The following is a 15,499-nucleotide window of genomic DNA, read 5'->3' as shown; positions in this document are numbered from 1 at the left end:
GTACTGCTACACTGACCAATGGTCAACGGATGAGTGGTTGTCAGGATCACTGCTGGCCCATCCATGAGGCCACCCGATGGGGTTGCATCAGAAGCAGATTGAGAGGTGTCTTGGGGGGGGGCAGATTTGGGGTACTGTTCATGCCAAGTCTACTGCCTCTCTCCAAGCTGCCATCAATGCACCCTGCACCGATTTGCTTCCCGCTCACTCAAGTGAGAAGTTGACCATTGCCCTCCTTTGCACTCCTCATGCACTGCTGTGAAACCCATGAGTCCCACTTCTGGGTTTCATGGAAGGAAACAAGGAGCAGTGGCATCACTAGGGCTTGCGTCGCCTGTTGCGGGAGGCCAGTGTCTCATCCCCATTCAATTCCTCCCTTATGCGTGCATAATTCTTCTTTAATAAGATAATTCTATGATAAATGGTTTTGTTGGAGGCAGCCACAGCCAACCCAGTTCACCCAAAGCCAGTGGCATAGCTAGAGGGGATGCAAAGCACTAAGTTTGGCAGGTCGCCTCACCACGGTGTTCAAGCTGGCGCTCCTGCTCCCCTTTCGGAGCCATTCCAGGCACAGGGAGCAAAAGAGAGGCACATGCATGGCTCCAAAGGGGAGGAGGTAGGGCCCCTTGCACACTGTGCTTGGGCTCCCTGGAAAACTTAGCGCTTTGCACCCCCTCTAGCTATGCTACTGGCTTTCAGAGTTGCTTGCTCCACAGGAAGAGACGCTTGCTCTGGAGGAAGAGCCATTTCTCCACAGGAGGAGAATCTTTGGGTGCAACCCGTTCTTTCCCATTTGCTTGGTTGAATCTCATTCTGGGAGCAAAAAAAGACATCCCCCCAGAATGCATTACGACACCCAGCAGTCATTCTCTGCTGCTTGGTTGAAGTGGAGATATAAACAAGGGACTAGCGCACATTCTCCCACCTGCACAAATGCTAGACAATGTTGTAGAAGGCATGGCTTCTTTAATGGCTCACAAAGATGAAAGTCACTCCTGATTTCTGAGAAAGGTCCCTGACAGCCCAGTAGGGCATCAATTACTCATAGGAAGGAAGGATGACTTCTCCAGCTGAAAAAGAGCCAGATTAACTCTTGAGTGCCTTTTTTCCACCATTTGTTTTGAAAATGCGTGTAGGAGCTCTGCCTGCAATCAAGCATGAGAAATGGAAGGGTATCTTTAGATCTTGGCCACGTGTGCAGAACGTATTGGTTCTGCGATATAGTGTTATATCGTTTCATTAGAAGGTACATTGCATATTTGGTCTCTGAAGGGACAACAGGGAGCATGAAAGATGCGACGTGAACCTCCAGAACGGTTGCGGTGCCAGGAAAATAGATTCTTAGAGGATCCAGGAAGGGAGAGACATTTTTCATGGCTAAAAAACAAAAAGAGCTTAAAACTGAAAATAAACAAAATTGTTCATCACGGAAAATGTGGCACTGTAGTTCTGGTGAACTCTTTTTTCATCCCTGTGATGTATTTGTGTATATATTGCTTTTTCTTTTTCCTCTTCATTGCTCAGAGTGGTCTACTCATGTGAGTCATTCAATCCTGTCCAACTTTCTAGCTCTGATGCAGTTGTACCAATGGGGCACGTGCATATTGTGGTGGCAGGGCAGTCATGGAGGCCTCCTTAAGGTAAAGTAAGGCCATTTGTTCCTTTATCTTGGGGCTGCATTGTGGCTACATCTGAAAGTTAGATAGTTCCCCCATTCATTCATTCATTCATTCATTCATTCATTCATTTCAAAAGTATATCATACTCCCAGCCAATGAAGATCTTGAAAAATAGTATTCCTAAATGGTATTCTAGATGAGAAAACTATCAACATTAATTAAACTACAAATTGTCTGACAATCATTAAAATGTCATCTGACGATAAGGTTGGGCCTGGATATAATAAGTATATAATTTGTAGATATAATAGATCTATATAATAGATTTGTTGTTGGCAACCTTCAGTCTCGAAAGACTCTGGTATCGCGCTCTGAAAGGTGGTTCTGGAACAGCGAAGAGTGTGGCTGAAAAGGCCGATTCGGGAGTGACAATCCCTTCCACACTGGGAGCAAGTGCAGTCTGTCCCTGGTCTGTCTCCCTGGCTATGGGCCTTCCTTCTTTGCCTCTTTGCCTCAGACTGTTGGCCAAGTGTCTCTTCAAACTGGGAAAGGCCATGCTGCACAGCCTGCCTCCAAGCGGGCCGCTCAGAGGCCAGGGTTTCCCACCTGTTGAGGTCCACTCCTAAGGCCTTCAGATCCCTCTTGCAGATGTCCTTGTATCGCAGCTGTAGATTATATAAAGATATAATACAAATCCAGGCCCATTGAAACGAATCATCAGGGTCCTGGTTTGTACATTTAGAATTTCCCTTTGGAAAGCAACGCTCTCAAGAGGATAGTTCAAACAAAGGAACATAAACTTGCCTTCTGTTTGGGCACTCAGCGTTCTAGATCACAGGGAGAAAAATCTGCGGACAAATGCTGTCTTTGTGGAGAGCAAGAGGCAGAAGTAAGGAGTGCACTGATCCGGAGAGTACAGTCCAGAGTGTCTTCTGAAAGCAAAGTCATCTGTAAGAGGGCTTCTCTGCTGGCTACATTCTGAGACTTAGGACATTGAGAGTGTTTATTCCATGGGAGAGACTAGCTCCCCCACTAAAAGTGACAAAGTGATTCACAGCCTGCTTTTGGGCCCACCTGTAGCCCTAATTACAGGCTACACAGAGCCCTTCTCCAGCCAGGGTCTTCCACTCTGAAACCTCAGGAACCCTTCTCCCCAGTTTTAATCCCGCTTCTTTCCTTTTCTTCTTTCAATTCCTTCTCTATGCCCCAAAACATGCACACCATACTGGGGCTCTGCTGGGAGTAAATGGTCAAATACAGTTTTCTTCTGTTTAGCTAGAGGGAAATGTCTAAGTCTGTGCATGTCTATTCAGACCCATAAAGCCTAATGAGACTTAGGGCACAATCCTAACCAGGTCTACTCAGAAGTAAGTCCTATTTTGTTCAATGGGGCTTAGGAAAGTGTGGTTAGGATTGCAGCCTTAATCTTAGGTAAGTGTCTATTGGATTGCTGCCTGAGTAAACACTGTGAGATTTTGGAAGCTGGACTAGATGGGCCTATGGCCTGATCCAGCCGGGGCTGTTCTTATGTTCTAACCTGCACTAGAACAGGCAGAAGCACACCCAGTAACCCAACCATCAGGCCAGTTCCTTGAGCAACTTGCTGCATAATCTTTAAACCAGCAAAAGAACTGAAGGCACACTGAAAAGCAATTAAAAAGTAAGCACCTTGGTGCCGCAGATACCGCTCATAATCCCATCTTCTCCTCTTCCCAGCAGTTGTTTCTCTTACCGTTTTATCTTTTCTTGGTCCTCCTCCCCTCTCACCTTTTGAATGATTAATTAATTCATTTGGGGGGAACTTACTGCAATCAGAGATCATTTACAGGACCTACCTGCTTGGAGCCATTACTGGGAAACCCACTGCGATGTGTGCCAAGCTCTGGATATCCGTCTGGCCGGGCCAGCCAATTTTGCAGACATTTTAAAAGGGCAAAATGATTTCAAATTCCTTTGGTGCCAAGCAGTTTTTGCTGTAAGTGCTTTCAATTGCCATGGGTGGAAAAGGCATCATTATCGGGCTCGCACTCTGTAAAACACACAGCAAGCTTGAAAGACAGACAGGTTAATCTCTGTGATACGCATCGGGTGCCCCAGATGGACAAATGATTTTACGGACTAAGCACATATGCAGAAAAGAAGGTTGGCTGGCAACCTTCAGTCTCGAAAGACTCTGGTATAAGCCTACAGCACCCAGTATTCCCAGGCGGTCTCCCATCCAAGTACTAACCAGGCCTGACCCTGCTTAGCTTCCGAGATCATGGTATAAGCCTACAGCACCTGGTATTCCCAGGCGGTCTCCCATCCAAGTACTAACCAGGCCTGACGCTGCTTAGCTTCCGAGATCAGACAAGATCGGGAGATAGTGTTCAGTATAGGGAGATGGTTGGCAACCTTCAGTCTCGAAAGACTATGGTATAAGCCTACAGCACCTGGTACTCTCAGGCGGTCTCCCATCCAAGTACTAACCAGGCCTGACCCTGCTTAGCTTCCGAGATCATGGTATAAGCCTACAGCACCTGGTATTCCCAGGCGGTCTCCCATCCAAGTACTAACCAGGCCTGACGCTGCTTAGCTTCCGAGATCAGAAAAGATCGGGAGATAGTGTTCAGTATAGGGAGATGGTTGGCAACCTTCAGTCTCGAAAGACTATGGTATAAGCCTACAGCACCTGGTACTCTCAGGCGGTCTCCCATCCAAGTACTAACCAGGCCTGACCCTGCTTAGCTTCCGAGATCATGGTATAAGCCTACAGCACCCAGTATTCCCAGGTGGTCTCCCATCCAAGTACTAACCAGGCCTGACCCTGCTTAGCTTCCGAGATCAGACGAGATCAGGCATGTGAAGGGTAACAGTTGCAGAAAAGGACGTCACATAAAAGCACAAGTGCCCCAGTCTTTACAAGGGAAGAAGCTCTCGCAGAATACTTGGAGCCACCGGATGGAGGTTGCATCCAGTGGCAGATTGCAAAGGGCTCTGAGCAGGCAGCAGATTTAGGGTACCTTTTTCCACCTACTGCCTCCCTCCAGCCTGCTGCCATTTCAAGCTGCCCTGGTCTGCTTCCTTAAGCAAGAAGCAGGTCATTCTCCTAATTAATGTGCTCCTTGTAAGCTACCATGAAACCTGGGAATGCAGGACTTCCAGTTCCATTTACAGGGGCACAGTGCTTAACTTAATTCTCCTGGCTGGCCTGGTCTCCTGCTGGTGTTTTGGATGTAGCAGACACTCCATCAATGGCCCAGCGCCCTGAACGCCAACAGGTGATAGGATTGGGCCATTATTTATGTTAACTGCTATAATCAAAACAAATCAACCCAAAGATTGACTTACAGAGCAATCCATACCTGGCCTTAAGCCTGTGCAGGCCACCTGTGCCAACCTCTGAGTGTTGCAAATATGCCATAAAGCACGTTTGTGCCACCTTGGAAGTTGGTGAGGCTGGCACAGAGGCCCATGCCAGCTCCTGGAGGATGAATTTGGACCCTGTGCTGGTGAGTGCATGCTTTCCAAGGCAGGACAGTGCAGGGGGTGGGAGAGTATGGCAGGAGGGCAGAACAATGGTGGGGAGGCGGCCCTTTTGGGTGGGGGAGCGAGGTTCGGGAGGTTGATTGGGCGTAGATCAGGTGGATCAGGCCTGGGATGGGATTGTCCACAGTAGCTCAGGTTGAATCCAACCCCTCGTCTTCGTCCCTGGTCCAGTCAACCTTACACAGGCTGCTTGGATTTGCACCAGTGAAATAGCTGGTGCAGATCTGAGTAATGCCATAGGGGTGGCTAGGGCTTGACATGGGGTAAGGGGAAAACGTATCCTGAGTTGCCTCCCCAGCTGGCAACTACCTTGCGCTGGATACAGCCTGGTTGTTGCAGCCCAAGTTGGGATCGTGCTCTCAGTAACAGCTGAAGAACAAGGAAAAAAAAATTCCTGATCAAACAAGCGAGAGCAAGGTCAAGGAAGACTCATGCAGGGAAGCTCATAAAGCCAGAATGTTAAGTCTCGCGCTTAATGACCACCTTTCATTTGGGCAGGAAATCTCTGGCAAGTTGCTGTCTGTATCATTCAATGTAAAACGAAGCAAAGCGCAGCCAGGCAGGGAGGCAATGCTCACAGTTAGCAAAGACCAAAGCCCGTCCAATGGGGTACAATCCATGATGTGTATGCGCAACCTCCTGATTTTAGGAATGGGTTAAGTCAGAATGCCAGATGTAGGGGAGGGCACCAGGATGAGGTCTCTTGTTATCTGGTGTGCTCCCTGGGGCATTTGGTGGGCCGCTGTGAGATACAGGAAGCTGGACTAGATGAGCCTATGGCCTGATCCAGTGGGGCTGTTCTTATGTCCTTAACTACAATTCCCAGGAAGCCTTGCAGGTCTCTTGTTATCTGGTGTGCTCCCTGGGGCATTTGGTGGGCCGCTGTGAGATACAGGAAGCTGGACTAGATGGGCCTATGGCCTGATCCAGTGGGGCTGTTCTTATGTTCTTAACTACAATTCCCAGGAAGCCTTGCAGGTCTTCTTGTTATCTGGTGTGCTCCCTGGGGCATTTGGTGGGCCGCTGTGAGATACAGGAAGCTGGACTAGATGGGCCTATGGCCTGATCCAGTGGGGCTGTTCTTATGTTCTTATGTTCTTAACCACCTGAGCGAGCCCCATTACAGGGACTTTGCAAAATATCATTTCAATAGACTCTGTTGGGTTAGGTCAAGCCCCAGAAACTGGCATCCAAGAGCTTTGAAATGGCATCATGACCTTGAACTTTCTCTCAAGTGCAGAACTATAAGTGGTTAGAAAATGCATGGTGAGACATTGGACATGCTGATTTACACTGGTGAGCTCTGGAACTGACAGAGGAAATGACTAAAGTCCATTTAAAGCCAGATTCGAACTCGGATCTCCCAGTTAACCATGCCACATTCTAAACCACTGACCAACAGTGCCCAAGACTAAGCAGAATCCACTGAATTAACCTCTTCCCGGTAAGTAGTGACATTGCTGAAACTTGTAATTGCCTGGCTTGAAATGTAGCTCTACTTTTTAGCCCAAGGTCTGGGCACCAGCTGCTGCCCCAAGAATTACACAGATGCCCCAAAGTGTATGTTTAGAGCTTCAGGAACTGGTGGATGAGTCCAGTGACTTTGTAATGCACCTATCATTGTGAGTCCGTTTTAAGCTCTAAATTGCGAGCTTCCTCCTTGAATTATTTGAAATTGGTGACTGTTTCCTCACTGGAGATCTCCAAGCAGAGGCTCGACAAAAAAAAACTGCTAGAGATGCTCTAGAAGGATTTTCTGATATAGGCAGGGGGTGGACTAGATGACCTCGAAGGTCCCTTCCAACTCTGATTCTATGATTTCCAAATCCAACTGAGGATTTGCAAATCCAAGTCATTCGTCATTACTGATAAGCCATGCAATGACCAGGAGGTAGTAGCTGGCAATCCATTCCTCCCACCCAGTGGCATCGCTACAGGGGTGCGGGCTGCGCCAGGTGACGCGCACCGGGGGGCTGACGCGCACTGGGGGGGTGACACACTAAAATCGCGGTGGTTAGAAGTAACCCCATCATATTATATACTGTTGGATGTGGAATTTGGAGCGGAATGCAATACAAAAAACCAGAGTGAAATATCTCCTGTCTATCAAAAGTTATGGCCAAAAAACCGGAGAACAAAAAGTTCATGGATCCCATATGGAAAGTGAAAGCGAGCCATATTGTGCATTTACGCGTGGGTAAGCGAACTTGCCTTAGTCCGTCGGAAAGGGCCGGCTGAGAGGAATCCAACAGCACCACAATGGTCCTGATCCAATGAATGCAGCCCCCCAAAAACACCTGAGAAGGAAGTTCCTCCCTCCAAGCAGATGAATGTATTCAGCCCTATGGAAAGCGAAACGAAGCCTCAAGGTTGCGTTTACTCATGAGTAAGTAAACATGCCTTGGTTGGTGTGGAAGATCAGGTGAAGGAGAGTACAAGGCTACCAGAATGGTCCTGATCCTCTGCACCTCGAGCTAAACAAGTGCTCCAGAAGCCAGCCTCTCCCCCTCACTAAACTGGATTCAGCTGATAAGGTGAACTTTTTTGAGATCTGCAAAGCCAGTTGGATCCTGAGAGTGATCTGGTTTAAACAGAAGTTCTTCAATTGAACTGGGCACTGGGTAGGGCTGAAAAACTGACTGTTTTTGGAAGGGGGTGTTATTGCAGGCAGAGGAAATTCACTTGGTGGACCAGGGCTGGCTTCACCTTATTTAATTATTTGTTTTAGTTTAATTATTTGTAATTTATTTTAATTTGCTTGATGATGTCACTTCCACCATGACATCACTTCTGTTGGGTCTTGGACAGATTGTCATTCTAAAAAATGGGTCCCTGTGCTAAAAGTTTGAGAGCTGCTGCAATAAGGTGTTAGTAAGTTAACCCCGGGGTGTGTGACACCACTAGCAGAGCGACTAGAGAGCGACTAAGATGATTACGGGGCTGGGGCACCTTCCTTATGAGGAAAGGCTACGGCGTTTGGGCCTCTTCAGCCTAGAAAAGAGACGCTTGAGGGGGGACATGATTGAGACATACAAAATTATGCAGGGGATGGACAGAGTGGATAGGGAGATGCTCTTTACACTCTCACATAATACCAGAACCAGGGGACATCCACTAAAATTGAGTGTTGGGCGGGTTAGGACAGACAAAAGAAAATATTTCTTTACTCAGCGCGTGGTCGGTCTGTGGAACTCCTTGCCACAGGACGTGGTGCTGGCGTCTAGCCTAGACGCCTTTAAAAGGGGATTGGACGAGTTTCTGGAGGAAAAATCCATTATGGGGTACAAGCCATGATGTGTATGCGCAACCTCCTGATTTTAGGAATGGGTTAAGTCAGAATGCCAGATGTAGGGGAGAGCACCAGGATGAGGTCTCTTGTTATCTGGCGTGCTCCCTGGGGCATTTGGTGAGGCCACTGTGAGATACAGGAAGCTGGACTAGATGGCCCTATGGCCTGGTCCAGTGGGGCTACTCTTATGTTCTTAACTACAATTCCCAGGAAGCCTTGCAGGTCTCTTGTTATCTGGTGTGCTCCCTGGGGCATTTGGTGGGCCGCTGTGAGATACAGGAAGCTGGACTAGATGGGCCTATGGCCTGATCCAGTGGGGCTGTTCTTATGTTCTTAACTACAATTCCCAGGAAGCCTTGCAGGTCTCTTGTTATCTGGTTTGCTCCCTGGGGCATTTGGTGGGCCGCTGTGAGATACAGGAAGCTGGACTAGATGGGCCTATGGCCTGATCCAGTGGGGCTGTTCTTATGTTCTTAACTACAATTCCCAGGAGGCCTTGCAGGTCTCTTGTTATCTGGTGTGCTCCCTGGGGCATTTGGTGGGCCGCTGTGAGATACAGGAAGCTGGACTAGATGGGCCTATGGCCTGATCCAGTGGGGCTGTTCTTATGTTCTTATGTTCTTATGTAGCAACCAAAATCACTAAAATCACAGTTTGGACGAATAATCCCATCATGTTATATATCAATCAATGCGTCATTTCATGCAGAATGTGTTCTATCTTTGTTCTATCGAAAGGTACAGCCAAAATCCAGTGGGGGCGGAGTGATGGTACATCACCACGCCCACCACCTGGGGTATTGCCCCGCCCACTGCATGGGGGGTGACGCGCTGGCATCCTGCCCTGGGGGACGCAAACCCTAGTGACGCCTCTGCTCCCACCCCTAGGTGTCTGATGTGATGGCAGGGGGCTAGAACAATGGGAGATGAGCGCATCACAGCCAGCAGCGAATAAGTTATAGCTCCCTCCCTCTGGCAAAGGGCTACTGGTGCACATTAGACACAACAATTGTCCCCTTGTAGAGGAGTTCAGGCAAGAGGTGAGGCAATGCTTCAGCCCTTCTCTTAAAGGTTCCCAGCTTAGAGGGTCAGTTGAGAGCAGCCCTTCAGGATTCTAAACAGGTTTTTAAATCACCCACTTCCCATGTGAGTAGCCATAACTTGTCACTCTCAGTCATTCATTTATTACTCCTCACTCTCAGTCAGGCTCTCAGTCATTTATTATGCGAATTTCTCATGTATATTTCACGGTAGTGAGGAATGTGAGGAAACTGCTTTATCCCATGGGGGAGATTTGGTTGCTGGGCATCTTATCAGGGTAAGGGGACATTTGCCCCCTTGTCCTGCGTAAGCCCCAGCAGCCGCAACGGGTAAATTTGGACCTGCGGCAGCTCGATCGCTGGTGCAAGTCTGAGTTCATCCAGGCCTGGGAAGGGGACCAGAATTTGGCTGGCCAAACCTGCCACCTCCCTCCTGGGCCGAATCCTCCCTCCTCCATGCCCCGTCACTGCCCCACCACTGCCAAGTTCTGCCCACCCCTCCTCTGTTCCACCCTCCCCCACCTGGTTCCACCCCCTGCATGGGCATTCCTGCTCCGGCGGAAAAACACACACTGCATTCTCCTTCCTTCCCTGTGTTACTGTCTCCTATATAAATTCACCAAAGCTATGCGTGAAAACAAGATTTCATGCAAAGCAGGAACCAAAAACAACACTCCACTAATTATCTGTTCTCGGAGTCAAGCCAGCCAGCACAATTGCCTCCCATCCCAGCCTAAGCTCCCATTTGTCAGGCTTGTTCAATGCCACCGAGGCCTTGCGCCGAGGCCCTTGCTCTCGCCTAATGAGAAATGTACGTTTTGTTCAGGACTCACATATCAAAAATGCTAATAGTTTTTAGCAGGAGGGCAAAATCTTCCTTCTCAAACATTTCAGAAGCTTTCACCAAAAAGGCTTTTTGTCAGCGATACAGGGCAGGAAATTGCAAATCAAGGCTACCCAGCCGTTGTCCATGCACTTAGATCTTCAAAAGGTATTTCTAACTTTTAATGACTCACATGGGACCCTCATACCTTAAAGACCTTCTTGTCCTCATTGGAGACCATAGGAGTTCAGATCCAGCCAGCAGGTTACATGGTCTCAATCATCATTACAGCACCAGATGTGACCAATGTTCCATCCTGATCTTTGGGACACCTTTTGGATTGCTCATCCTGAGGATGTGGGCAGACTATCATTCATTCATTCATTCATTCATTCATTCATTAACTATTTATATACTGCCTTTCCCAGGTCCACCACTGATATGGTAGACAACTGCAGGAGAAATGCAGGGAACAATGACAGCCACTCTTTATAGCCTTCATAGATCTCACAAAGGCTTTCGACCTGGTCAGCAGAGACGGCCTCTTCAAGATTCTCCCCAAGATCGGATGTCCACTCAGGCTCCTCAGCATCATCAGATCTTTCCACAAGGACATGAAGGGCACTGTTGTCTTCGATGGCTCCACATCAGACCCTTTTGACATCCGAAGCGGAGTGAAGCAGGGCTGTGTTCTTGCGCCAACCTTGTTTGGGATTTTCTGAGGCTAAGAGGCAAAGAAGGAAGGCCCATAGCCAGGGAGACAGACCAGGGACAGACTGCACTTGCTCCCAGTGTGGAAGGGATTGTCACTCCCGGATTGGCTTTTTCAGCCACACTAGACGCTGTGCCAGAACCACCTTTCAGAGCGCGATACCATAGTCTTTCGAGACTGAAGGTTGCCAATACTGCCTTTCCCCTAGACCAGGGGTGCACAAACCCCGGCACTGGGGCCACTTGCAGCCCTCGAGGCCTCTCAATGCGGCCTTCAGGGAGCCCCCAGCCTCCAATGAGCCTCTGGCCCTCTGGAGATTTGTTGGAGCCCGCACTGGCCCGATGCAACTTCTCTTAGCATGAGGGCGACTATTTGACCTCTGGGATCATTTGGGGACTATTTGAACTGGGATCCAGTGGGGCTGTTCTTATGTTCTTATAATTTCACGAGGAATGCAGTGAGGCAAACCATAATAAAATATTTCTATTCTTTCAAAAGTTATAGCCAAAAAACCAACAGGAGTGGGGCATTGGTGCATCACTGCATGGTAGGAGATCTATCCTGAGGGTGATGCACTGGCCTTCCGCACCAGGTGACACAAACCGTGTAAAGCCACAGGTCACAGAGATGACCCCATCAAGCCAAAGATTGTATAGGAAACTGGTTGATGTCACAGTGGTACACAGCTATCTGGTCTAGTGATGTGATGACGCCACTTAGGGCAACTGAAATCAATATGTGACATTATTTGTGCAAGGAATTCTGCAAAGCAGGGAGGTCTTGACCCTGCAAAAACCATTCAAGGAAAAACAAGATTTGTTTTTTTAGTTAGATTGTCTGTAAAACCAACCAAACACATTATGAAGATGCATTAAAACCATGAATGGTGCTACCCACTACTTTTTTCCCCATAAATAAACTTTTTGCTCTTTAAATTCTTTTTATTCATTTCAACCGTTTCCTTTTCAATTCCAGTTTGTGGTGTCTTATTAAAATGATTGACATGGATCATTTTGTAATCAAGGATGGGTGATGATGAAGCCTGAAAACCTTCACAATTCTCCGTTTAATTTGAATTTTCTTTCTTTCTCTTCAGTCCCTGCATAATGGGAATATATATATATATATATATATATATATATATATATATATATATATATATATATATATATATATATATATAAAACTGTATATTAAAAACTTTATATTAAAAACTGTATATTTTAAAAAACTGTATGTTAAAAACAGTATATATATATATATATATATACTGTATATTAAAAAAAAAAAAACCAAACTTGACATCAAAAGGCTAGAAAAGCAACACATGACAGGTCTGAATGTCAGGGTTGTTTTTGTCTTTGCTTAAAAGCGTAAACAACCCTAATCTTCTAAAGTGGGAAGGAACCTGTGTCTAATCAGGCAGGCTTGAAATGTCAGAGTAAACACTTATCTGAGGCTCTGGCAGCACACGTGGCCGAACATCTCCATCCCCTCCCTTATTCGCAATCAATGCTTTATCAAGATCAAAAGATAACTTTGCTGATTGTTATGAACAGTAAGCAGCTCAGCTCATAGAACAATGCACCATGTGTGTGCAGTATCAAATCACTAAGCGTTCAGTACTCGGTCTAGTCAGTAGCATAGCTGGGGAGGGGGTACCCAGGGCCACATGATGAGATGACACCCCCCTGCATCGTGTCACACCCCCGCCTGTGCAGTCACCTCCCTCCCTGAGCCTGGAAATGGATCCATGGGAGCCAGAACAAGCAGGAGGGCTGCTTTTGCTGCCCTTGCAGCATGATAGAGGTAAACGCTATCACCCCCAGTGGAGATGGAGAACAACTGCTATGTGGAGGAATTGACTCTGCTATGGGGAGGAATTGACCGTCCCCAGCATATCTATGCCGTTGAATGTAGTATTGGATTCAGCTCTACGGCTTAACATTTGTTTTGTGCTTATTCTGGGTCACGGTTGGTGCCACAAAAAGGACCTTGTTGGTCCATCCAATAGACCACCCAGGATGAATCTGGTCCACGGCCCGCTCATCCATGAGGCTAACTGAAGCAATTGCCTCAAGGCAGCAGTTTCGTGGGGGGGGGCGTCTCTGCCGGCCTACTTGCTTCGCCTGTTCCTACTTCTCTTTCCACCCTGGATTGGAAAAGGAAGAAAAGACAGAGAGGAAAAGATACTGCATAGAGGAGGCGAGTGTTGAGCTAGAACATTGGAGATCGGGAGGAATAGAGAGGCTGGCACATCATCAGATGGGGGGGGCTAGCATTTGGCATGCCACCTCAAACATCAGGAGGTCTTGGCTGCACAGAGCGGCAGTAGAAGTCACATTTAGAAATACAGTATTTTTTTTTTCCTCCAAGCACCTGAAATAAGGCAGGCACCTTAGAAAGAAAGCTATTGATAAGTGGGAGGGGGCTGAAGAGGAGTTGGCTTCTGCTGCTCACCCAGGGGTGAGACATGGGAGGGGGTCTCCTGGGCCCTCCTGGGGAATCCTCGACCCAGCATTAGGCTCCCTCACAACCTGGACACATTGAAGGGTCCACTGTCCCCCCTGCCTCAGGGTTCAGATGAACCTCACATCAACTAGGATTGTACTATAGCTTGATAATACAGTCACTAGGATTGTCGCTCACAGTTGCTAGGATTGTACTATAGCTTGATGGGTTCATGAGCACATGCTCCTGTTCATTCATAGAAAACTGGTTTAAGAAGTAGCTAAAAGTATGAGTTGTAAACCAGGGAGCCCTTGGTTCAACCCTCATCTTACTAGCTAGCTATTCTAGCAGCTCACCAACTAAGCAAGCCGTTTTTTTTTAGCTCACCCCAGCCCCCTCCCAGTGTAAATCAGGGAATCTACACTAGAGCTGACCCACATTTTTTGTGGATTTCAATGCTCATGTCAACAAGGAGGGAGAACTTTTCATCAAACACATAAGAAGAAAAATTGCACAGAATTGAAATGAGTTTGTCTGCTCATTTTTAACTAGCTCCTTGGGGATTTGCACAGTCTAGGATCCAGGACTGAAATCCTTTTCAACAATAACAAAAGCAAACATGACATTAAAAACCTGTTTTGGCTCCAGCCGGCTTCTTGAGATGCACTGCTAAACCAGCGATTAATTTTTAACAAGGTGCCTAAAATGTAAAGTATGGTCTACCATTGAGATGATCACAACTTCTCATTTTCATTGAGATGTGTCTCAACTAGAGGGCACAAGCCAGAGAAAGTTGGGTGTGCTCAAGGGCTGGTACATACATATAATGACTTTTGTCATTTGTTTTGATGTGTCGCATCCATTGCTTCATCCATTGTTTATTGTTAGCTGCTTTGGGTTTCTTTGGGAAGGAAAAGTGGAGCATAAACAATACCTGAAATGAGATGAAAATGAGATTTATGCAAATACAAAAATAACTACATGGAACTGAGTGTGAACCGAGTGGTACACCCAGAGTAGTGCTCCAACTCCATGACGGACAGTGTAGTCTGGTGCAAGTGTACCTGTAAGCACACAAATCACTCTAGGTCCACCCCTAAACTGTGCGTGCCAGCTTACCACCAGCGTGCACTTTCAAATATGCCATAAGGCATGTCTGCGGCCCTCAGCGCTGGTCCAGCAATGGTACTAGCTCAATACTGGCTAGTGCTGGGCTAGCACCAGTTGACTGCCACTCTGCGGTCACACAGACTACCGGGTGGTGGAGAGGTAGGTGGCATGGGGAAGGTGGGAAAGAGGCGTTCTGGGGCGGAGGAAGACGAGGGAGGGTGGGGAGAGGGTGGGGAGGAGGCATATCAGGAAGGAGGGAGCGGGATGGAAGGGAGGTGGGACTGGTGAAGCTTTGCTCTGCCGGATCCTGAGCCTCTATGTCAGGCCGCCGACCTGACATGGAGGCTCTTGATCACCATAGAATTGAGTAGCCCCATTGCAGGGCTACTCATTTTACCCAGGGAAGGGAACAAAAGTCCCCTTCTCCTGAGGAGCCACTGGCGCTGCCCAGGTTGCACTCAGGATGCAGTCATTTTCAGCGCCACTGTAGCCCTGGGCAGCTCAGGACTGGGCTGCCCATCTGTGTAAAAAAGTGTCCCACAGACCTTATACTGGCACACACAATCAGGCGCAGAAAATAAGAGCTGGCATTGGTGGCCACCCATAGGCACTGTGTATAGGTTGTTCTGGGTGACCAATCACGACACACACATCCCTAAATATATATGTCTGTCCACATGAGCTACTGCCCTTACCAATCAGTGATCAGTTCACATGCAAGGGACTAGAACAACTGGGATCAGGTACCACTGCGATACTGTGATCAGGATACCACTGACCTGTGGTACTGTGATCGGGGTATCACTGGCAGTTGTTCATGGAATGTGGAAGCACATTATGTGGACTCAAACAGTGAGGTCTGCTTTATGATGTAGCAGCTCCTGGTGAATACAACATATGGATCCCCTTCAATTATTTTTCTTTCAAC

At 47.6% G+C, this 15,499-nt stretch overlaps 3 pseudogenes; all 3 read right to left on the bottom strand.

The window, feature by feature from the left end:
* Positions 1 to 3,887: 3,887 nt before the first annotated feature.
* On the bottom strand, positions 3,888 to 4,010 carry LOC136656593 (5S ribosomal RNA; annotated as a pseudogene).
* A 116-nt stretch (positions 4,011 to 4,126) lies between these two features.
* On the bottom strand, positions 4,127 to 4,249 carry LOC136656709 (5S ribosomal RNA; annotated as a pseudogene).
* Positions 4,250 to 4,365: 116 nt separating this feature from the next.
* On the bottom strand, positions 4,366 to 4,482 carry LOC136656455 (5S ribosomal RNA; annotated as a pseudogene).
* Positions 4,483 to 15,499: the final 11,017 nt, after the last annotated feature.

Source organism: Tiliqua scincoides, chromosome 6 (genome assembly GCF_035046505.1).
Source record: "Tiliqua scincoides isolate rTilSci1 chromosome 6, rTilSci1.hap2, whole genome shotgun sequence".
Lineage (NCBI taxonomy): Eukaryota > Metazoa > Chordata > Lepidosauria > Squamata > Scincidae > Tiliqua > Tiliqua scincoides.
This window is presented reverse-complemented; position numbering and strand designations above follow the sequence as displayed.